Source organism: Carassius carassius, chromosome 1, assembly GCF_963082965.1.
Source record: "Carassius carassius chromosome 1, fCarCar2.1, whole genome shotgun sequence".
Classification (NCBI taxonomy): Eukaryota; Metazoa; Chordata; class Actinopteri; order Cypriniformes; family Cyprinidae; genus Carassius; species Carassius carassius.
The window spans coordinates 10,420,984-10,441,346 of record NC_081755.1 but is presented as its reverse complement, the minus strand read 5'-3'; the positions used below and the strand labels follow the sequence as shown (position 1 = coordinate 10,441,346).

Genomic DNA, 20,363 nt, shown 5'->3' with positions numbered 1-20,363 from the left:
TATAAAGTGGGTCCCTGAATTCAAATCCCAGCACTGTCTTTGCTGGTAATCAAACACCACCTTGGGTTGTGTTTTTTTGCTTTGCGCAATCAGGCGGTACAGAGCCAAGAAAAAAAACTCCACACATGTCTCTGTGGCGCAATGGATAGCGCATTGGACTTCTAGACTGCCAAATGAGGCCATTCAAAGGTTGTGGGTTCGTGTCCCACCAGAGTCGTTACTTTTGGCATTCTGTTAATGGCGCTTGGCCAACAAACACACATGCTCTCTGTCCATCCCTCCAGAGTTATAAAACTCTAAATCTCAATTTCTTACTAGATACATGCAAGTTGGTGCCGTGGCTTAGTTGGTTAAAGCGCCTGTCTAGTAAACAGGAGATCCTGGGTTCGAATCCCAGTGGTGCCTTTGCTGGTGATGAAGTAGCGCCTTGGGCTGAGAGGTTTTGGTCTCCGTAAAAGGGGGTGCAGAGGAGTGCTACAGCAGCATGCAATTTAATTTGCGAACCACCCCTCAGATGCTGCCCAGAGTCATCTCAGCAATGCAGCATGGCTCAGCTGGTCAAAGAGCTTGCCTTGCAAACACGTGCTCCTTGATTTAGGACTGCTGCAAGCCTGGAAGGAGCTACTGCATGTGGCGCAGAGTGTAGCGCATTGGACTATTAGTCTGCCATTTGAAGTTTGTGGGTTTGAGTCAAAACAGATTGGTGACTTCTGGCCTTTTGTTTATCATTAAATTGCAAGCTTATGCCCTCAGGCAACAGAAAGTTGTGAAAATCTAATAAGCTGACCAGCCCGTGGACCTTTGTCCTCACCGCTGGATGTTTTGATCAACTTTCTCACCCTCCTAGTGCTCTTCTTGGCGCTGTGGCTTAGTTGGTTAAAGCGTCTGTCTCGTAAACAGGAGATCTTGGGTTCAAATCCCAGCGGTGCCTTTAGCATCCCTTGTGTGCCTCAAGCATGTGCTTTTCTGAAATCGGACTGCAAAAAGGGATAGCAAAGGCAGCAGGCGATTCCATTTCCAAACCACATCCTGATAATGCTAACGCTCTTTTGAACAGGTCAACAGTTGCTGATAGGCTCTGTGGCACAATAGATAGCAAACTGGACTTCTAGACTGCCAGATGAGGCCATTCAAATGTTAACTAATGGCACTTGGCCAACAAACTCAGAGGTTAGCTGGCCTCCCGAATCAGTTGTCAAAAAAAACATTTTAGGCTGTGCAGAGCCTGGCCGTTAGCCTCTTATCTGGATGCTTTTATCCTCTAAGTGCCGCTCCCTGGGAGAGTGTGTGCAGCTTGGCGCCGTGGCTTAGTTGGTTTAAGCTTGTGTCGTAAATAGGACATACTGAATTCGGTCCCACTTTATATTAAGTGGCCTTAACTACTATGTACTTACATCAAAAAATGAATACATGTACTTATTGTGTTCATATTGTTTTGTTAATAGGTTTTGCTGCTATTGAGGTGGGAAACAGGTAAGGTTAGGGACAGATTTGGTGGTATGGGTAAGTATAAGGGTGTGTTAAGGTGTGAGGGATGGGTCAACCATGTAATTATACATGTAATTACAGAAATTAATTACAGATGTAATTACGTGCAGATATTTTTCAAATATAAGTACAATGTAAAAACATGCATGTACACAATAAGGGATTTGTACCAAATTAATAATTAAAATTTAAGTACATAGTAGTTGAGGCCACTTAATATAAAGTGGGTCCCTGAATTCAAATCCCAGCACTGTCTTTGCTGGTAATCAAACAACACCTTGGGTTGTGTTTTTTTTGCTTTGCGCAATCAGGCGGTACAGAGCCAGGAAAAAAAAGCTCCACACATGTCTCTGTGGCGCAATGGATAGCGCATTGGACTTCTAGACTGCCAAATGAGGCCATTCAAAGGTTGTGGGTTCGTGTCCCACCAGAGTCGTTACTTTTGGCATTCTGTTAATGGGGCTTGGCCAACAAACACACATGCTCTCTGTCCATCCCTCCAGAGTTATAAAACTCTAAATCTCAATTTCTTACTAGATACATGCAAGTTGGTGCCGTGGCTTAGTTGGTTAAAGCGCCTGTCTAGTAAACAGGAGATCATGGGTTCGAATCCCAGCGGTGCCTTTGCTGGTGATGAAGTAGCGCCTTGGGCTGAGAGGTTTTGGTCTCCGTAAAAGGGGGTGCAGAGGAGTGCTAGAGCAGCATGCAATTTAATTTGCGAACCACCCCTCAGATGCTGCCCAGAGTCATCTCAGCAATGCAGCATGGCCCACCTGGTCAAAGAGCTTGCCTTGCAAACATGTGATCCTTGGTTTAGGACTGCTGCAAGCCTGGAAGGAGCTACTGCATGTGGTGCAGAGTGTAGCGCATTGGACTATTAGTCAGCGATTTAAGGCCATTTGACGTTTGTGGGTTTGAGTCAAAACAGATTGGTGACTTTTGGCCTTTTGTTTATCATTAAATTGCAAGCTTATGCCCTCGGGCAACAGAAAGTTGTGAAAAATCTCATAAGCTGACCAGCCCGTGGACCTTTGTCCTCACCGCTGGATGTTTTGATCAACCTACTCACCCTCCTAGTGCTCTTCTTGGCGCTGTGGCTTAGTTGGTCAAAGCGTCTGTCTCAAAAACAGGAAATCCTGGGTTCAAATCCCAGCGGTGCCTTTAGCATCCCTTGTGTGCCTCAAGCATGTGCTTTTCTGAGATCGGACTGCAAACAGGGATAGGAAAGGCAGCAGGCGATTCCATTTCCAAACCACATCCTGATAATGCTAACGCTCTTTTGAACAGGTCAACAGTTGCTGATAGGCTCTGTGGCACAATATATAGCAAACTGGACTTCTAGACTGCCAGATTAGGCCATTCAAAAGTTAACTAATGGCACTTGGCCAACAAACCCAGAGGCTAGCTGGCCTCCCGAATCAGTTGTCAAAAAAACCATTTTTAGGCTGTGCAGAGCCTGGCCGTTAGCCTCTTATCTGGATGCTTTTATCCTCTAAGTGCCGCTCGCTGGGAGAGTGTGTGCAGGTTGGCGCCGTGGCTTAGTTGGTTTAAGCATGTGTCGTAAATAGGACATACTGAATTCGGTCCCACTTTATATTAAGTGGCCTTAACTACTATGTACTTACATCAAAAATGAATACATGTACTTATTGTGTTCATATTGTATTGTTAATTGGTTTTGCTGCTATTGAGGTGGGAAACAGGTAAGGTTAGGGACAGATTTGGTGGTATGGGTAAGTATAAGGGTGAATTAAGGTGTGAGGGATGGGTCAACCATGTAATTATACATGTAACTACAGAAATTAATTACAGATGTAATTACGTGCAGATATTTTTCAAATATAAGTACAATGTAAAAACATGCATGTACACAATAAGGGATTTGTACCAAATTAATAATTAAAATTTAAGTACATAGTAGTTAAGGCCACTTAATATAAAGTGGGTCCCTGAATTCAAATCCCAGCACTGTCTTTGCTGGTAATCAAACACCACCTTGGGTTGTGTTTTTTTGCTTTGCGCAATCAGGCGGTACAGAGGAGCGTCAGAGCAGCATGCGATTTCATTTGCCAACCACCCCTCAGCTGCTGACGAAGAATTCTGACCCAAGTCAACAATGCAGCAGGGCGCCGTGGCTTAGCTGGTCAAAGCGCTTGTCTTGTAAACAGGAGATCCTCGGTTCGATTCCCAGCGGTGCCTTTTAACAGGTGGCTCTGCTCATTGGGCTCTTTCTTGGAAAGGAAGCCCTTACAGATCATCCACTTTTCCAACCACATACCAATTGCAGAGAGACCCACATATCTTGTCCTTCCCGCTCCCCAAATGCCTGAACTCAATTCAACGGACTGGCACAAGCCAGGAAAAAAAAAGCTTCACACATGTCTCTGTGGCGCAATGGATAGGGCATTGGACTTCTAGACTGCCAGATGAGGCCATTCAAAGGTTGTGGGTTCGAGTCCCACCAGAGTCGTTACTTTTGGCATTCTGTTAATGGCGCTTGGCCAACAAACACATATGCTCTCTGGCCACCCCTCCAGAGTTAGAAAACTCTAAGTCTCACTTTCTTAGTAGGTACGTGCAAGCTGGTGCCGTGGCTTAGTTGGTTAAAGCGCCTGTCTAGTAAACAGGAGATTCTGGGTTCGAATCCCAGCGGTGCCTTTGCTGGTGATGAAGTGGCGCCTTGGACTTAGAGGTTTTGGTCTCCGTAAAAGGGGGTGCAGAGGAGTGCTAGAGCATCATGCAATTTAATTTGCGAACCACCCCTCAGATGCTGCCCAGAGTCATCTCAGCAATGCAGCATGGCTCAGCTGGTCAAAGAGCTTGCCTTGCAAACACGTGATCCTTGGTTTAGGACTGCTGCAAGCCTGGAAAGAGCTACTTCATGTGGCGCAGAGTGTAGCGCATTGGACTATTAGTCTGCGATTTGAGGCCATTTGAAGTTTGTGGGTTTGAGTCAAAACAGATTGGTGACTTCTGGCCTTTTGTTTATCATTAAATTGCACGCTTATGCCCTCGGGCAACAGAAAGTTGTGAAAAATCTCATAAGCTGACCAGCCCGTGGACCTTTGTCCTCACCGCTGAATGTTTTGATCAACCTACTCACCCTCCTAGTGCTCTGCTTGGCGCTGTGGCTTAGTTGGTCAAAGCGTCTGTCTCGTAAACAGGAGATCCTGGGTTCAAATCCCAGTGGTGCCTTTAGCATCCCTTGTGTGCCTCAAGCATGTGCTTTTCTGAAATCGGACTGCAAACAGGGATAGCAAAGGCAGCAGGCGATTCCATTTCCAAACCACATCCTGATAATGCTAACGCTCTTTTGAACAGGTCTACAGTTGCTGATAGGCTCTGTGGCACAATAGATAGCAAACTGGACTTCTAGACTGCCAGATGAGGCCATTCAAAGGTTAACTAATGGCACTTGGCCAACACACCCAGAGGCTAGCTGGCCTCCCGAATCAGTTGTCAAAAAAACCATTTTAGGCTGTGCAGAGCCTGGCTGTTAGCCTCTTATCTGGATGCTTTTATCCTCTAAGTGCCGCTCCCTGGGAGAGTGTGTGCAGGTTGGCGTCGTGGCTCAGTTGGTTTAAGCATGTGTCGTAAATAGGACATACTGAATTCGGTCCCACTTTATATTAAGTGGCCTTAACTACTATGTACTTACATCAAAAATGAATACATGTACTTATTGTGTTCATTTTGTATTGTTAATTGGTTTTGCTGCTATTGAGGTGGGAAACAGGTAAGGTTAGGGACAGATTTGGTGGTATGGGTAAGTATAAGGGTGTGTTAAGGTGGGAGGGATGGGTCAACCATGTAATTATACATGTAATTACAGAAATTAATTACAGATGTAATTACGTGCAGATATTTTTCAAATATAAGTACAATGTAAAAACATGCATGTACACAATAAGGGATTTGTACCAAATTAATAGTTAAAATTTAAGTACATAGTAGTTAAGGCCACTTAATATAAAGTGGGTCCCTGAATTCAAATCCCAGCACTGTCTTTGCTGGTAATCAAACACCACCTTGGGTTGTGTTTTTTTGCTTTGCGCAATCAGGTGGTACAGAGTCAGGAAAAAAAAGCTCCACACATGTCTCTGTGGCACAATGGATAGCGAATTGGACTTCTAGACTGCCAAATGAGGCCATTCAAAGGTTGTGGGTTTGAGTCCCACCAGAGTCGTTACTTTTGGCATTCTGTTAATGGCGCTTGGCCAACAAACACACATGCTCTCTGGCTACCCCTCCAGAGTTATAAAACTCTAAATCTCACTTTCTTACTAGATACATGCAAGTTGGTGCCGTGGCTTAGTTGATTAAAGCGCCTGTCTAGTAAACAGGAGATCCTGGGTTCGAATCCCAGCAGTGCCTTTGCTGGTGATGAAGTAGCGCCTTGGGCTGAGAGGTTTTGGTCTCCGTAAAAAGGGGTGCAGAGGAGTGCTAGAGCAGCATGCAATTTAATTTGCGAACCACCCCTCAGATGCTGCCCAGAGTCATCTCAGCAATGCAGCATGGCTCAGCTGGTCAAAGAGCTTGCCTTGCAAACACGTGGTCCTTGGTTTAGGACTGCTGCAAGCCTGGAAGGAGCTACTGCAATCCGCAGAGTGTAGCGGATTGGACTATTAGTCTGCGATTTGAGGCCATTTGAAGTTTGTAGGTTTGAGTCAAAACAGATTGGTGACTTCTGGCCTTTTGTTTATCATTAAATTGCAAGCTTATGCCCTCGGGCAACAGAAAGTTGTGAAAAATCTAATAAGCTGACCAGCCCGTGGACCTTTGTCCTCACCGCTGGATGTTTTGATCAACTTACTCACCCTCCTATTGCTCTTCTTGGTGCTGTGGCTTAGTTGGTTAAAGCGTCTGTCTCGTAAACAGGAGATCCTGGGTTCAAATCCCAGCGGTGCCTTTAGCATCCCTTGTCTGCCTCAAGCATGTGCTTTTCTGAAATCGGACTGCAAAAAAAGGGATAGCAAAGGCAGCAGGCGATTCCATTTCCAAACCACATCCTGATAATGCTAACGCTCTTTTGAACAGGTCAACAGTTGCTGATAGGCTCTGTGGCACAATAGATAGCAAACTGGACTTCTAGACTGCCAGATGAGGCCATTCAAAGGTTAACTAATGGCACTTGGCCAACAAACCCAGAGACTAGCTGGCCTCCCGGATCAGTTGTCAAAAAAACCATTTTAGGCTGTGCAGAGCCTGGCCGTTAGCCTCTTATCTGGATGCTTTTATCCTCTAAGTGCCGCTCCCTGGGAGAGTGTGTGCAGGTTGGCGCCGTGGCTTAGTTGGTTTAAGCTTGTGTCGTAATTAGGACATACTGAATTCGGTCCCACTTTATATTAAGTGGCGTTAACTACTATGTACTTACATCAAAAAATGAATACATTTACTTATTGTGTTCATATTGTATTGTTAATAGGTTTTGCTGCTATTGAGGTGGGAAACAGGTAAGGTTAGGGACAGATTTGGTGGTATGGGTAAGTATAAGGGTGTGTTAAGGTGTGAGGGATGGGTCAACCATGTAATTATACATGTAATTACAGAAATTAATTACAGATGTAATTACGTGCAGATATTTTTCAAATATAAGTACAATGTAAAAACATGCATGTACACAATAAGGGATTTGTACCAAATTAATAATTAAAATTTAAGTACATAGTAGTTAAGGCCACTTAATATAAAGTGGGTCCCTGAATTCAAATCCCAGCACTGTCTTTGCTGGTAATCAAACACCACCTTGGGTTGTGTGTTTTTGATTTGCGCAATCAGGCGGTACAGAGGAGCGTCAGAGCAGCATGCGATTTCATTTGCCAACCACCCCTCAGCTGCTGACGAAGAATTCTGACCCAAATCAACAATGCAGCAGGGCGCCGTGGCTTAGCTGGTCAAAGCGCTTGTCTTGTAAACAGGAGATCCTGGGTTCGATTCCCAGCGGTGCCTTTTAACAGGTGGCTCTACTCATTGGGCTCTTTCTTGGAAAGGAAGCCCTTACAGATCATCCACTTTTCCAACCACATACCAATTGCAGAGAGACCCACATATCTTGTCCTTCCCGCTCCCCAAATGCCTGAACTCAATTCAACGGACTGGCACAAGCCAGGAAAAAAAAAGCTTCACACATGTCTCTGTGGCGCAATGGATAGGGCATTGGACTTCTAGACTGCCAGATGAGGCCATTCAAAGGTTGTGGGTTCGAGTCCCACCAGAGTCGTTACTTTTGGCATACTGTTTATGGCGCTTGGCCAACAAACACACATGCTCTCTGTCCACCCCTCCAGAGTTATAAAACTCTAAATCTCAATTTCTTACTAGATACATGCAAGTTGGTGCCGTGGCTTAGTTGGTTAAAGCGCCTGTCTAGTAAACAGGAGATCCTAGGTTCGAATCCCAGCGGTGCCTTTGCTGGTGATGAAGTAGCGCCTTGGGCTGAGAGGTTTTGGTCTCCGTAAAAGGGGGTGCAGAGGAGTGCTAGAGCAGCATGCAATTTAATTTGCGAACCACCCCTCGGATGCTGCCCAGGGTCATCTCAGCAATGCAGCATGGCTCACCTGGTCAAAGAGCTTGCCTTGCAAACACGTGATCCTTGGTTTAGGACTGCTGCAAGCCTGGAAGGAGCTACTGCATGTACTGCAGGTTCCTAACTGATGACGAAGAATTGACAGAGCAACCATCAAGTCTTAGACAATGTTCTAGGTTATTACAAGCAGAGTTTTTAGGTCCTATAATTAACACCTCTGTTTTTTCAGAATTTAGCAGTAAGAAATTACTCGTCATCCAGTTTTTTATATCGACTATGCAATCCATTAGTTTTTCAAATTGGTGTGTTTCACCGGGCTGCGAAGAAATATAGAGCTGAGTATCATCAGCATAACAGTGAAAGCTAACACCATGTTTCCTGATGATATCTCCCAAGGGTAACATATAAAGCGTGAAGAGTAGCGGCCCTAGTACTGAGCCTTGAGGTACTCCATACTGCACTTGTGATCGATAGGATACATCTTCATTCACTGCTACGAACTGATGGCGGTCATATAAGTACGATTTAAACCATGCTAATGCACTTCCACTGATGCCAACAAAGTATTCAAGTCTATGCAAAAGAATGTTGTGGTCAATTGTGTCAAACGCAGCACTAAGATCCAATAAAACTAATAGAGAGATACACCCACGATCAGATGATAAGAGCAGATCATTTGTAACTCTAAGAAGAGCAGTCTCAGTACTATGATACGGTCTAAATCCTGACTGGAAATCCTCACATATACCATTTTTCTCTAAGAAGGAATATAATTGTGTGGATACCACCTTTTCTAGTATCTTGGACAGAAAAGGGAGATTCGAGATTGGTCTATAATTAACTAGTTCTTTGGGGTCAAGTTGTGGTTTTTTGATGAGAGGCTTAATAATTTGAAGGTTTTGGGGACATGTCCTAATGACAATGAGGAATTAATAATAGTCAGAAGAGGATCTATGACTTCTGGAAGCACCTCTTTCAGGAGCTTAGATGGTATAGGGTCTAACATACATGTTGTTGGTTTAGATGATTTAACAAGTTTATACAATTCTTCCTCTCCTATGGTAGAGAATGAGTGGAACTGTTCCTCAGGGGGTCTATAGTGCACTGTCTGATGTGATACTGTAGCTGACGGCTGAATGGTTGCAATTTTATCTCTAATAGTATCGATTTTAGAAGTAAAGTAGTTCATAAACTCATTACTGCTGTGGTGTTGGGAAATGTCAACACTTGTTGAGGCTTTATTTTTCGTTAATTTAGCCACTGTATTGAATAAATACCTGGGGTTATGTTTGTTTTCTTCTAAAAGAGAAGAAAAGTAATCGGATCTAGCAGTTTTTAATGCTTTTCTGTAGGATATGTTACTTTCCCGCCAAGCAATACGAAATACCTCTAGTTTTGTTTTCCTCCAGCTGCGCTCCATTTTTCGGGCTGCTCTCTTTAGGGTGCGAGTATGCTCATTATACCATGGTGTCAAACTGTTTTCCGCTTGTCTTGTAAACAGGAGATCCTGGGTTCGATTCCCAGCGGTGCCTTTTAACAGGTGGCTCTACTCATTGGGCTCTTTCTTGGAAAGGAAGCCCTTACAGATCATCCACTTTTCCAACCACATACCAATTGCAGAGAGACCCACATATCTTGTCCTTCCCGCTCACCAAATGCCTGAACTCAATTCAACGGACTGGCACAAGCCAGGAAAAAAAAAGCTTCACACGTGTCTCTGTGGCGCAATGGATATCGCATTAGACTTCTAGACTGCCAAATGAGGCCATTCAAAGGTTGTGGGTTCGAGTCCCACCAGAGTCGTTACTTTTGGCATACTGTTTATGGCGCTTGGCCAACAAACACACATGCTCTCTGTCCACCCCTCCAGAGTTATAAAACTCTAAATCTCAATTTCTTACTAGATACATGCAAGTTGGTGCCGTGGCTTAGTTGGTTAAAGCGCCTGTCTAGTAAACAGGAGATCCTAGGTTCGAATCCCAGCGGTGCCTTTGCTGGTGATGAAGTAGCGCCTTGGGCTGAGAGGTTTTGGTCTCCGTAAAAGGGGGTGCAGAGGAGTGCTAGAGCAGCATGCAATTTAATTTGCGAACCACCCCTCGGATGCTGCCCAGGGTCATCTCAGCAATGCAGCATGGCTCACCTGGTCAAAGAGCTTGCCTTGCAAACACGTGATCCTTGGTTTAGGACTGCTGCAAGCCTGGAAGGAGCTACTGCATGTGGCGCAGAGTGTAGCGCATTGGACTATTAGTCTGCGATTTGAGGCCGTTTGAGTCAAAACAGATTGGTGACTTCTGGCCTTTTTTTATCATTAAATTGCAAGCTTATGCCCTCGGGCAACAGAAAGTTGTGAAAAATCTCATAAGCTGACCAGCCCGTGGACCTTTGTCCTCACCGCTGGATGTTTTGATCAACCTACTCACCCTCCTAGTGCTCTGCTTGGCGCTGTGGCTTAGTTGGTCAAAGCGTCTGTCTCGTAAACAGGAGATCCTGGGTTCAAATCCCAGCGGTGCCTTTAGCATCCCTTGTGTGCCTCAAGCATGTGCTTTTCTGAGATCGGACTGCAAACAGGGATAGGAAAGGCAGCAGGCGATTCCATTTCCAAACCACATCCTGATAATGCTAACGCTCTTTTGAACAGGTCAACAGTTGCTGATAGGCTCTGTGGCACAATAGATAGCAAACTGGACTTCTAGACTGCCAGATTAGGCCATTCAAAAGTTAACTAATGGCACTTGGCCAACAAACCCAGAGGCTAGCTGGCCTCCCGAATCAGTTGTCAAAAAAACCATTTTAGGCTGTGCAGAGCCTGGCCGTTAGCCTCTTATCTGGATGCTTTTATCCTCTAAGTGCCGCTCCCTGGGAGAGTGTGTGCAGGTTGGCGCCGTGGCTTAGTTGGTTTAAGCATGTGTCGTAAATAGGACATACTGAATTCGGTCCCACTTTATATTAAGTGGCCTTAACTACTATGTACTTACATCAAAAATGAATACATGTACTTATTGTGTTCATATTGTATTGTTAATTGGTTTTGCTGCTATTGAGGTGGGAAACAGGTAAGGTTAGGGACAGATTTGGTGGTATGGGTAAGTATAAGGGTGTGTTAAGGTGTGAGGGATGGGTCAACCATGTAATTATACATGTAATTACAGAAATTAATTACAGATGTAATTATGTGCAGATATTTTTCAAATATAAGTACAATGTAAAAACATGCATGTACACAATAAGGGATTTGTACCAAATTAATAATTAAAATTTAAGTACATAGTAGTTAAGGCCACTTAATATAAAGTGGGTCCCTGAATTCAAATCCCAGCACTGTCTTTGCTGGTAATCAAACACCACCTTGGGTTGTGTTTTTTTGCTTTGCGTAATCAGGTGGTACAGAGTCAGGAAAAAAAAGCTCCACACATGTCTCTGTGGCGCAATGGATAGCGAATTGGACTTCTAGACTGCCAAATGAGGCCATTCAAAGGTTGTGGGTTCGAGTCCCACCAGAGTCGTTACTTTTGGCATTCTGTTAATGGCGCTTGGCCAACAAACACACATGCTCTCTGGCCACCCCTCCAGAGTTATAAAACTCTAAATCTCACTTTCTTACAAGATACATGCAAGTTGGTGCCGTGGCTTAGTTGGTTAAAGCGCCTGTCTAATAAACAGGAGATTCTGGGTTTGAATCCCAGCAGTGCCTTTGCTGGTGATGAAGTAGCGCCTTGGGCTGAGAGGTTTTGTTCTCCGTAAAAGGGGGTGCAGAGGAGTGCTAGAGCAGCATGCAATTTAATTTGCGAACCACCCCTCAGATGCTGCCCAGAGTCATCTCAGCAATGCAGCATGGCTCACCTGGTCAAAGAGTTTGCCTTGCAAACACGTGATCCTTGGTTTAGGACTGCTGCAAGCCTGGAAGGAGCTACTGCATGTGGCGCAGAGTGTAGCGCATTGGACTATTAGTCTGCGATTTGAGGCCGTTTGAGTCAAAACAGATTGGTGACTTCTGGCCTTTTTTTATCATTAAATTGCAAGCTTATGCCCTCGGGCAACAGAAAGTTGTGAAAAATCTCATAAGCTGACCAGCCCGTGGACCTTTGTCCTCACCGCTGGATGTTTTGATCAACCTACTCACCCTCCTAGTGCTCTGCTTGGCGCTGTGGCTTAGTTGGTTAAAGCGTCTGTCTCGTAAACAGGAGATCCTGGGTTCAAATCCCAGCGGTGCCTTTAGCATCCCTTGTGTGCCTCAAGCATGTGCTTTTCTGAGATCGGACTGCAAACAGGGATAGGAAAGGCAGCAGGCGATTCCATTTCCAAACCACATCCTGATAATGCTAACGCTCTTTTGAACAGGTCAACAGTTGCTGATAGGCTCTGTGGCACAATAGATAGCAAACTGGACTTCTAGACTGCCAGATTAGGCCATTCAAAAGTTAACTAATGGCACTTGGCCAACAAACCCAGAGGCTAGCTGGCCTCCCGAATCAGTTGTCAAAAAAACCATTTTAGGCTGTGCAGAGCCTGGCCGTTAGCCTCTTATCTGGATGCTTTTATCCTCTAAGTGCCGCTCCCTGGGAGAGTGTGTGCAGGTTGGCGCCGTGGCTTAGTTGGTTTAAGCATGTGTCGTAAATAGGACATACTGAATTCGGTCCCACTTTATATTAAGTGGCCTTAACTACTATGTACTTACATCAAAAATGAATACATGTACTTATTGTGTTCATATTGTATTGTTAATAGGTTTTGCTGCTATTGAGGTGGGAAACAGGTAAGGTTAGGGACAGATTTGGTGGTATGGGTAAGTATAAGGGGTGTGTTAAGGTGTGAGGGATGGGTCAACCATGTAATTATACATGTAATTACAGAAATTAATTACAGATGTAATTACGTGCAGATATTTTTCAAATATAAGTACAATGTAAAAACATGCATGTACACAATAAGGGATTTGTACCAAATTAATAATTAAAATTTAAGTACATAGTAGTTAAGGCCACTTAATATAAAGTGGGTCCCTGAATTCAAATCCCAGCACTGTCTTTGCTGGTAATCAAACACCACCTTGGGTTGTGTGTTTTTGCTTTGCGCAATCAGGTTGTACAGAGTCAGGAAAAAAAAGCTCCACACATGTCTCTGTGGCGCAACGGATAGCGCATTGGACTTCTAGACTGCCAAATGAGGCCATTCAAAGGTTGTGGGTTCGAGTCCCACCAGAGTCGTTACTTTTGGCATTCTGTTAATGGCGCTTGGCCAACAAACACACATGCTCTCTGGCCACCCCTCCAGAGTTATTAAACTCTAAATCTCACTTTCTTACTAGATACATGCAAGTTGGTGCTGTGGGTTAGTTGGTTATAGCGCCTGTCTAGTAAACAGGAGATCCTGGGTTCGAATCCCAGTTGTGCCTTTGCTGGTGATGAAGTAGCGCCTTGGGCTGAGAGTTTTTGGTCTCCGTAAAAGGGGGTGCAGAGGAGTGCTAGAGCAGCATGCAATTTAATTTGCGAACCACCCCTCAGATGCTGCCCAGAGTCATCTCAGCAATGCAGCATGGCTCAGCTGGTCAAAGAGCTTGCCTTGCAAACACGTGCTCCTTGGTTTAGGACTGCTGCAAGCCTGGAAGGAGCTACTGCATGTAGCGCATTGGACTATTAGTCTGCGATTTGAGGCCATTTGAAGTTTGTGGGTTTGAGTCAAAACAGATTGGTGACTTCTGGCCTTTTGTTTATCATTAAATTGCAAGCTTATGCCCTCGGGCAACAGAAAGTTGTGAAAAATCTCATAAGCTGACCAGCCCGTGGACCTTTGTCCTCACCGCTGGATGTTTTGATCAACCTACTCACCCTCCTAGTGCTCTGCTTGGCGCTGTGGCTTAGTTGGTCAAAGCGTCTGTCTCGTAAACAGGAGATCCTGGGTTCAAATCCCAGCGGTGCCTTTAGCATCCCTTGTGTGCCTCAAGCATGTGCTTTTCTGAGATCGGACTGCAAACAGGGATAGGAAAGGCAGCAGGCGATTCCATTTCCAAACCACATCCTGATAATGCTAACGCTCTTTTGAACAGGTCAACAGTTGCTGATAGGCTCTGTGGCACAATAGATAGCAAACTGGACTTCTAGACTGCCAGATTAGGCCATTCAAAAGTTAACTAATGGCACTTGGCCAACAAACCCAGAGGCTAGCTGGCCTCCCGAATCAGTTGTCAAAAAAACCATTTTAGGCTGTGCAGAGCCTGGCCGTTAGCCTCTTATCTGGATGCTTTTATCCTCTAAGTGCCGCTCCCTGGGAGAGTGTGTGCAGGTTGGCGCCGTGGCTTAGTTGGTTTAAGCATGTGTCGTAAATAGGACATACTGAATTCGGCCCCACTTTATACTAAGTGGCCTTAACTACTATGTACTTACATGAAAAATGAATACATGTACTTATTGTGTTCATATTGTTTTGTTAATTGGTTTTGCTGCTATTGAGGTGGGAAACAGGTAAGGTTAGGGACAGATTTGGTGGTATGGGTAAGTATAAGGGTGTGTTAAGGTGTGAGGGATGGGTCAACCATGTAATTATACATGTAATTACAGAAATTAATTACAGATGTAATTACGTGCAGATATTTTTCAAATATAAGTACAATGTAAAAACATGCATGTACACAATAAGGTATTTGTACCAAATTAATAATTAAAATTTAAGTACATAGTAGTTAAGGCCACTTAATATAAAGTGGGTCCCTGAATTCAAATCCCAGCACTGTCTTTGCTGGTAATCAAACACCACCTTGGGTTGTGTGTTTTTGCTTTGCGCAATCAGGTTGTACAAAGTCAGGAAAAAAAAGCTCCACACATGTCTCTGTGGCGCAATGGATAGCGCATTGGACTTCTAGACTGCCAAATGAGGCCATTCAAAGGTTGTGGGTTCGAGTCCCACCAGAGTCGTTACTTTTGGCATTCTGTTAATGGCGCTTGGCCAACAAACACACATGCTCTCTAGCCACCCCTCCAGAGTTATAAAACTCTAAATCTCACTTTCTTACTAGATACATGCAAGTTGGTGCCGTGGCTTAGTTGGTTAAAGCGCCTGTCTAGTAAACAGGAGATCCTGGGTTCGAATCCCAGCGGTGCCTTTGCTGGTGATGAAGTAGCGCCTTGGGCTCAGTGGTTTTGATCTCCATAAAAGGGGGTGCAGAGGAGTGCTAGAGCAGCATGCAATTTAATTTGCGAACCACCCCTCAGATGCTGCCCAGAGTCATGTCAGCAATGCAGCATGGCTCACCTGGTCAAATAGCTTGCCTTGCAAACACGTGCTCCTTGGTTTAGGACTGCTGCAAGCCTGGAAGGAGCTACTGCATGTAGCGCATTGGACTATTAGTCTGCGATTTGAGGCCATTTGAAGTTTGTGGGTTTGAGTCAAAACAGATTGGTGACTTCTGGCCTTTTGTTTATCATTAAATTGCAAGCTTATGCCCTCGGGCAACAGAAAGTTGTGAAAAATCTAATAAGCTGACCAGCCCATGGACCTTTGTCCTCACCGCTGGATGTTTTGATCAACTTACTCACCCTCCTAGTGCTCTTCTTGGCGCTGTGGCTTAGTTGGTTAAAGCGTCTGTCTCGTAAACAGGAGATCCTGGGTTCAAATCCCAGCGGTGCCTTTAGCATCCCTTGTGTGCCTCAAGCATGTGCTTTTCTGAAATCGGACTGCAAAAAGGGATAGGAAAGGCAGCAGGCGATTCCATTTCCAAACCACATCCTGATAATGCTAACGCTCTTTTGAACAGGTCAACAGTTGCTGATAGGCTCTGTGGCACAATAGATAGCAAACTGGACTTCTAGACTGCCAGATTAGGCCATTCAAAAGTTAACTAATGGCACTTGGCCAACAAACCCAGAGGCTAGCTGGCCTCCCGAATCAGTTGTCAAAAAAACCATTTTAGGCTGTGCAGAGCCTGGCCGTTAGCCTCTTATCTGGATGCTTTTATCCTCTAAGTGCCGCTCCCTGGGAGAGTGTGTGCAGGTTGGCGCCGTGGCTTAGTTGGTTTAAGCATGTGTCGTAAATAGGACATACTGAATTCGGTCCCACTTTATACTAAGTGGCCTTAACTACTATGTACTTACATGAAAAATGAATACATGTACTTATTGTGTTCATATTGTTTTGTTAATTGGTTTTGCTGCTATTGAGGTGGGAAACAGGTAAGGTTAGGGACAGATTTGGTGGTATGGGTAAGTATAAGGGTGTGTTAAGGTGTGAGGGATGGGTCAACCATGTAATTATACATGTAATTACAGAAATTAATTACAGATGTAATTACGTGCAGATATTTTTCAAATATAAGTACAATGTAAAAACATGCATGTACACAATAAGGTATTTGTACCAAATTAATAATTAAAATTTAAGTACATAGTAGTTAAGGCCACTTAATATAAAGTGGGTCCCTGAATTCAAATCCCAGCACTGTCATTGCTGGTAATCAAACACCACCTTGGGTTGTGTGTTTTTGCTTTGCGCAATCAGGTTGTACAGAGTCAGGAAAAAAAAGCTCCACACATGTCTCTGTGGCGCAATGGATAGCGCATTGGACTTCTAGACTGCCAAATGAGGCCATTCAAAGGTTGTGGGTTCGAGTCCCACCAGAGTCGTTACTTTTGGCATTCTGTTAATGGCGCTTGGCCAACAAACACACATGCTCTCTGGCCACCCCTCCAGAGTTATAAAACTCTAAATCTCACTTTCTTACTAGATACATGCAAGTTGGTGCCGTGGCTTAGTTGGTTAAAGCGCCTGTCTAGTAAACAGGAGATCCTGGGTTCGAATCCCAGCGGTGCCTTTGCTGGTGATGAAGTAGCGCCTTGGGCTGAGTGGTTTTGATCTCCGTAAAAGGGGGTGCAGAGGAGTGCTAGAGCAGCATGCAATTTAATTTGCGAACCACCCCTCAGATGCTGCCCAGAGTCATGTCAGCAATGCAGCATGGCTCACCTGGTCAAATAGCTTGCCTTGCAAACACGTGCTCCTTGGTTTAGGACTGCTGCAAGCCTGGAAGGAGCTACTGCATGTAGCGCATTGGACTATTAGTCTGCGATTTGAGGCCATTTGAAGTTTGTGGGTTTGAGTCAAAACAGATTGGTGACTTCTGGCCTTTTGTTTATCATTAAATTGCAAGCTTATGCCCTCGGGCAACAGAAAGTTGTGAAAAATCTAATAAGCTGACCAGCCCGTGGACCTTTGTCCTCACCGCTGGATGTTTTGATCAACTTACTCACCCTCCTAGTGCTCTTCTTGGCGCTGTGGCTTAGTTGGTTAAAGCATCTGTCTCGTAAACAGGAGATCCTGGGTTCAAATCCCAGCGGTGCCTTTAGCATCCCTTGTGTGCCTCAAGCATGTGCTTTTCTGAAATCGGACTGCAAAAAGGGATAGCAAAGGCAGCAGGCGATTCCATTTCCAAACCACATCCTGATAATGCTAACGCTCTTTTGAACAGGTCAACAGTTGCTGATAGGCTCTGTGGCACAATAGATAGCAAACTGGACTTCTAGACTGCCAGATGAGCCCCTTCAAAGGTTAACTAATGGCACTTGGCCAACAAACCCAGAGGCTAGCTGGCCTCCCGAATCAGTTGTCAAAAAAACCATTTTAGGCTGTGCAGAGCCTGGCCGTTAGCCTCTTATCTGGATGCTTTTATCCTCTAAGTGCCGCTCCCTGGGAGAGTGTGTGCAGGTTGGCGCCGTGGCTTAGTTGGTTTAAGCTTGTGTCGTAATTAGGACATACTGAATTCGGTCCCACTTTATATTAAGTGGCCTTAACTACTATGTACTTACATCAAAAAATGAATACATGTACTTATTGTGTTCATATTGTATTGTTAATAGGTTTTGCTGCTATTGAGGTGGGAAACAGGTAAGGTTAGGGACAGATTTGCTGGTATGGGTAAGTATGAGGGTGTGTTAAGGTGTGAGGGATGGGTCAACCATGTAATTATACATGTAATTACAGAAATTAATTACAGATGTAATTACGTGCAGATATTTTTCAAATATAAGTACAATGTAAAAACATGCATGTACACAATAAGGGATTTGTACCAAATTAATAATTAAAATTTAAGTACATAGTAGTTAAGGCCACTTAATATAAAGTGGGTCCCTGAATTCAAATCCCAGCACTGTCTTTGCTGGTAATCAAACACCACCTTGGGTTGTGTTTTTTTGCTTTGCGCAATCAGGCGGTACAGAGCCAAGAAAAAAAACTCCACACATGTCTCTGTGGCGCAATGGATAGCGCATTGGACTTCTAGACTGCCAAATGAGGCCATTCAAAGGTTGTGGGTTTGTGTCCCACCAGAGTCGTTACTTTTGGCATTCTGTTAATGGCGCTTGGCCAACAAACACACATGCTCTCTGTCCATCCCTCCAGAGTTATAAAACTCTAAATCTCAATTTCTTACTAGATACATGCAAGTTGGTGCCGTGGCTTAGTTGGTTAAAGCGCCTGTCTAGTAAACAGGAGATCCTGGGTTCGAATCCCAGTGGTGCCTTTGCTGGTGATGAAGTAGCGCCTTGGGCTGAGAGGTTTTGGTCTCCGTAAAAGGGGGTGCAGAGGAGTGCTACAGCAGCATGCAATTTAATTTGCGAACCACCCCTCAGATGCTGCCCAGAGTCATCTCAGCAATGCAGCATGGCTCAGCTGGTCAAAGAGCTTGCCTTGCAAACACGTGCTCCTTGATTTAGGACTGCTGCAAGCCTGGAAGGAGCTACTGCATGTGGCGCAGAGTGTAGCGCATTGGACTATTAGTCTGCGATTTGAGGCTGTTTGAGTCAAAACAGATTGGTGACTTCTGGCCTTTTTTTATCATTAAATTGCAAGCTTATGCCCTCGGGCAACAGAAAGTTGTGAAAAATCTCATAAGCTGACCAGCCCGTGGACCTTTGTCCTCACCGCTGGATGTTTTGATCAACCTACTCACCCTCCTAGTGCTCTTCTTGGCGCTGTGGCTTAGTTGGTCAAAGCGTCTGTCTCAAAAACAGGAAATCCTGGGTTCAAATCCCAGCGGTGCCTTTAGCATCCCTTGTGTGCCTCAAGCATGTGCTTTTCTGAGATCGGACTGCAAACAGGGATAGGAAAGGCAGCAGGCGATTCCATTTCCAAACCACATCCTGATAATGCTAACGCTCTTTTGAACAGGTCAACAGTTGCTGATAGGCTCTGTGGCACAATATATAGCAAACTGGACTTCTAGACTGCCAGATTAGGCCATTCAAAAGTTAACTAATGGCACTTGGCCAACAAACCCAGAGGCTAGCTGGCCTCCCGAATCAGTTGTCAAAAAAACCATTTTTAGGCTGTGCAGAGCCTGGCCGTTAGCCTCTTATCTGGATGCTTTTATCCTCTAAGTGCCGCTCGCTGGGAGAGTGTGTGCAGGTTGGCGCCGTGGCTTAGTTGGTTTAAGCATGTGTCGTAAATAGGACATACTGAATTCGGTCCCACTTTATATTAAGTGGCCTTAACTACTATGTACTTACATCAAAAATGAATACATGTACTTATTGTGTTCATATTGTATTGTTAATTGGTTTTGCTGCTATTGAGGTGGGAAACAGGTAAGGTTAGGGACAGATTTGGTGGTATGGGTAAGTATAAGGGTGAATTAAGGTGTGAGGGATGGGTCAACCATGTAATTATACATGTAACTACAGAAATTAATTACAGATGTAATTACGTGCAGATATTTTTCAAATATAAGTACAATGTAAAAACATGCATGTACACAATAAGGGATTTGTACCAAATTAATAATTAAAATTTAAGTACATAGTAGTTAAGGCCACTTAATATAAAGTGGGTCCCTGAATTCAAATCCCAGCACTGTCTTTGCTGGTAATCAAACACCACCTTGGGTTGTGTTTTTTTGCTTTGCGCAATCAGGCGGTACAGAGGAGCGTCAGAGCAGCATGCGATTTCATTTGCCAACCACCCCTCAGCTGCTGACGAAGAATTCTGACCCAAGTCAACAATGCAGCAGGGCGCCGTGGCTTAGCTGGTCAAAGCGCTTGTCTTGTAAACAGGAGATCCTCGGTTCGATTCCCAGCGGTGCCTTTTAACAGGTGGCTCTGCTCATTGGGCTCTTTCTTGGAAAGGAAGCCCTTACAGATCATCCACTTTTCCAACCACATACCAATTGCAGAGAGACCCACATATCTTGTCCTTCCCGCTCCCCAAATGCCTGAACTCAATTCAACGGACTGGCACAAGCCAGGAAAAAAAAAGCTTCACACATGTCTCTGTGGCGCAATGGATAGGGCATTGGACTTCTAGACTGCCAGATGAGGCCATTCAAAGGTTGTGGGTTCGAGTCCCACCAGAGTCGTTACTTTTGGCATTC

General features: G+C 44.6%; 28 non-coding genes across 28 annotated transcripts; all 28 read left to right on the top strand.

Moving 5' to 3' along the window:
• Window positions 1-127: 127 nt before the first annotated feature.
• trnar-ucu (transfer RNA arginine (anticodon UCU)) lies at window positions 128-217 on the top strand. The gene is given in 2 exon segments: window positions 128-164; window positions 182-217. It is a non-coding gene; the product is annotated as a tRNA-Arg (tRNA).
• A 114-nt stretch (window positions 218-331) lies between these two features.
• On the top strand, window positions 332-405 carry trnat-agu (transfer RNA threonine (anticodon AGU)). Its single transcript has one exon. It is a non-coding gene; the product is annotated as a tRNA-Thr (tRNA).
• Window positions 406-857: 452 nt separating this feature from the next.
• Window positions 858-931, top strand: trnat-cgu (transfer RNA threonine (anticodon CGU)). The gene has a single exon. It is a non-coding gene; the product is annotated as a tRNA-Thr (tRNA).
• Window positions 932-1,834: 903 nt separating this feature from the next.
• On the top strand, window positions 1,835-1,924 carry trnar-ucu (transfer RNA arginine (anticodon UCU)). The gene is given in 2 exon segments: window positions 1,835-1,871; window positions 1,889-1,924. It is a non-coding gene; the product is annotated as a tRNA-Arg (tRNA).
• A 114-nt stretch (window positions 1,925-2,038) lies between these two features.
• trnat-agu (transfer RNA threonine (anticodon AGU)) lies at window positions 2,039-2,112 on the top strand. Its single transcript has one exon. It is a non-coding gene; the product is annotated as a tRNA-Thr (tRNA).
• A 463-nt stretch (window positions 2,113-2,575) lies between these two features.
• Window positions 2,576-2,649, top strand: trnal-caa (transfer RNA leucine (anticodon CAA)). Its single transcript has one exon. It is a non-coding gene; the product is annotated as a tRNA-Leu (tRNA).
• A 964-nt stretch (window positions 2,650-3,613) lies between these two features.
• On the top strand, window positions 3,614-3,687 carry trnat-ugu (transfer RNA threonine (anticodon UGU)). Its single transcript has one exon. It is a non-coding gene; the product is annotated as a tRNA-Thr (tRNA).
• Window positions 3,688-4,072: 385 nt separating this feature from the next.
• trnat-agu (transfer RNA threonine (anticodon AGU)) lies at window positions 4,073-4,146 on the top strand. The gene has a single exon. It is a non-coding gene; the product is annotated as a tRNA-Thr (tRNA).
• Window positions 4,147-4,609: 463 nt separating this feature from the next.
• Window positions 4,610-4,683, top strand: trnat-cgu (transfer RNA threonine (anticodon CGU)). Its single transcript has one exon. It is a non-coding gene; the product is annotated as a tRNA-Thr (tRNA).
• A 1,105-nt stretch (window positions 4,684-5,788) lies between these two features.
• trnat-agu (transfer RNA threonine (anticodon AGU)) lies at window positions 5,789-5,862 on the top strand. The gene has a single exon. It is a non-coding gene; the product is annotated as a tRNA-Thr (tRNA).
• A 461-nt stretch (window positions 5,863-6,323) lies between these two features.
• Window positions 6,324-6,397, top strand: trnat-cgu (transfer RNA threonine (anticodon CGU)). The gene has a single exon. It is a non-coding gene; the product is annotated as a tRNA-Thr (tRNA).
• A 966-nt stretch (window positions 6,398-7,363) lies between these two features.
• trnat-ugu (transfer RNA threonine (anticodon UGU)) lies at window positions 7,364-7,437 on the top strand. The gene has a single exon. It is a non-coding gene; the product is annotated as a tRNA-Thr (tRNA).
• A 385-nt stretch (window positions 7,438-7,822) lies between these two features.
• Window positions 7,823-7,896, top strand: trnat-agu (transfer RNA threonine (anticodon AGU)). Its single transcript has one exon. It is a non-coding gene; the product is annotated as a tRNA-Thr (tRNA).
• Window positions 7,897-9,931: 2,035 nt separating this feature from the next.
• Window positions 9,932-10,005, top strand: trnat-agu (transfer RNA threonine (anticodon AGU)). Its single transcript has one exon. It is a non-coding gene; the product is annotated as a tRNA-Thr (tRNA).
• Window positions 10,006-10,452: 447 nt separating this feature from the next.
• On the top strand, window positions 10,453-10,526 carry trnat-cgu (transfer RNA threonine (anticodon CGU)). The gene has a single exon. It is a non-coding gene; the product is annotated as a tRNA-Thr (tRNA).
• Window positions 10,527-12,152: 1,626 nt separating this feature from the next.
• On the top strand, window positions 12,153-12,226 carry trnat-cgu (transfer RNA threonine (anticodon CGU)). The gene has a single exon. It is a non-coding gene; the product is annotated as a tRNA-Thr (tRNA).
• A 902-nt stretch (window positions 12,227-13,128) lies between these two features.
• trnar-ucu (transfer RNA arginine (anticodon UCU)) lies at window positions 13,129-13,218 on the top strand. The gene is given in 2 exon segments: window positions 13,129-13,165; window positions 13,183-13,218. It is a non-coding gene; the product is annotated as a tRNA-Arg (tRNA).
• A 114-nt stretch (window positions 13,219-13,332) lies between these two features.
• On the top strand, window positions 13,333-13,406 carry trnat-agu (transfer RNA threonine (anticodon AGU)). The gene has a single exon. It is a non-coding gene; the product is annotated as a tRNA-Thr (tRNA).
• Window positions 13,407-13,857: 451 nt separating this feature from the next.
• Window positions 13,858-13,931, top strand: trnat-cgu (transfer RNA threonine (anticodon CGU)). The gene has a single exon. It is a non-coding gene; the product is annotated as a tRNA-Thr (tRNA).
• A 901-nt stretch (window positions 13,932-14,832) lies between these two features.
• trnar-ucu (transfer RNA arginine (anticodon UCU)) lies at window positions 14,833-14,922 on the top strand. Its single transcript is given in 2 exon segments — window positions 14,833-14,869; window positions 14,887-14,922. It is a non-coding gene; the product is annotated as a tRNA-Arg (tRNA).
• A 114-nt stretch (window positions 14,923-15,036) lies between these two features.
• trnat-agu (transfer RNA threonine (anticodon AGU)) lies at window positions 15,037-15,110 on the top strand. The gene has a single exon. It is a non-coding gene; the product is annotated as a tRNA-Thr (tRNA).
• Window positions 15,111-15,561: 451 nt separating this feature from the next.
• Window positions 15,562-15,635, top strand: trnat-cgu (transfer RNA threonine (anticodon CGU)). The gene has a single exon. It is a non-coding gene; the product is annotated as a tRNA-Thr (tRNA).
• Window positions 15,636-16,536: 901 nt separating this feature from the next.
• trnar-ucu (transfer RNA arginine (anticodon UCU)) lies at window positions 16,537-16,626 on the top strand. The gene is given in 2 exon segments: window positions 16,537-16,573; window positions 16,591-16,626. It is a non-coding gene; the product is annotated as a tRNA-Arg (tRNA).
• A 114-nt stretch (window positions 16,627-16,740) lies between these two features.
• Window positions 16,741-16,814, top strand: trnat-agu (transfer RNA threonine (anticodon AGU)). Its single transcript has one exon. It is a non-coding gene; the product is annotated as a tRNA-Thr (tRNA).
• Window positions 16,815-17,265: 451 nt separating this feature from the next.
• Window positions 17,266-17,339, top strand: trnat-cgu (transfer RNA threonine (anticodon CGU)). The gene has a single exon. It is a non-coding gene; the product is annotated as a tRNA-Thr (tRNA).
• Window positions 17,340-18,444: 1,105 nt separating this feature from the next.
• Window positions 18,445-18,518, top strand: trnat-agu (transfer RNA threonine (anticodon AGU)). Its single transcript has one exon. It is a non-coding gene; the product is annotated as a tRNA-Thr (tRNA).
• Window positions 18,519-18,965: 447 nt separating this feature from the next.
• Window positions 18,966-19,039, top strand: trnal-caa (transfer RNA leucine (anticodon CAA)). Its single transcript has one exon. It is a non-coding gene; the product is annotated as a tRNA-Leu (tRNA).
• Window positions 19,040-20,003: 964 nt separating this feature from the next.
• trnat-ugu (transfer RNA threonine (anticodon UGU)) lies at window positions 20,004-20,077 on the top strand. Its single transcript has one exon. It is a non-coding gene; the product is annotated as a tRNA-Thr (tRNA).
• Window positions 20,078-20,363: the final 286 nt, after the last annotated feature.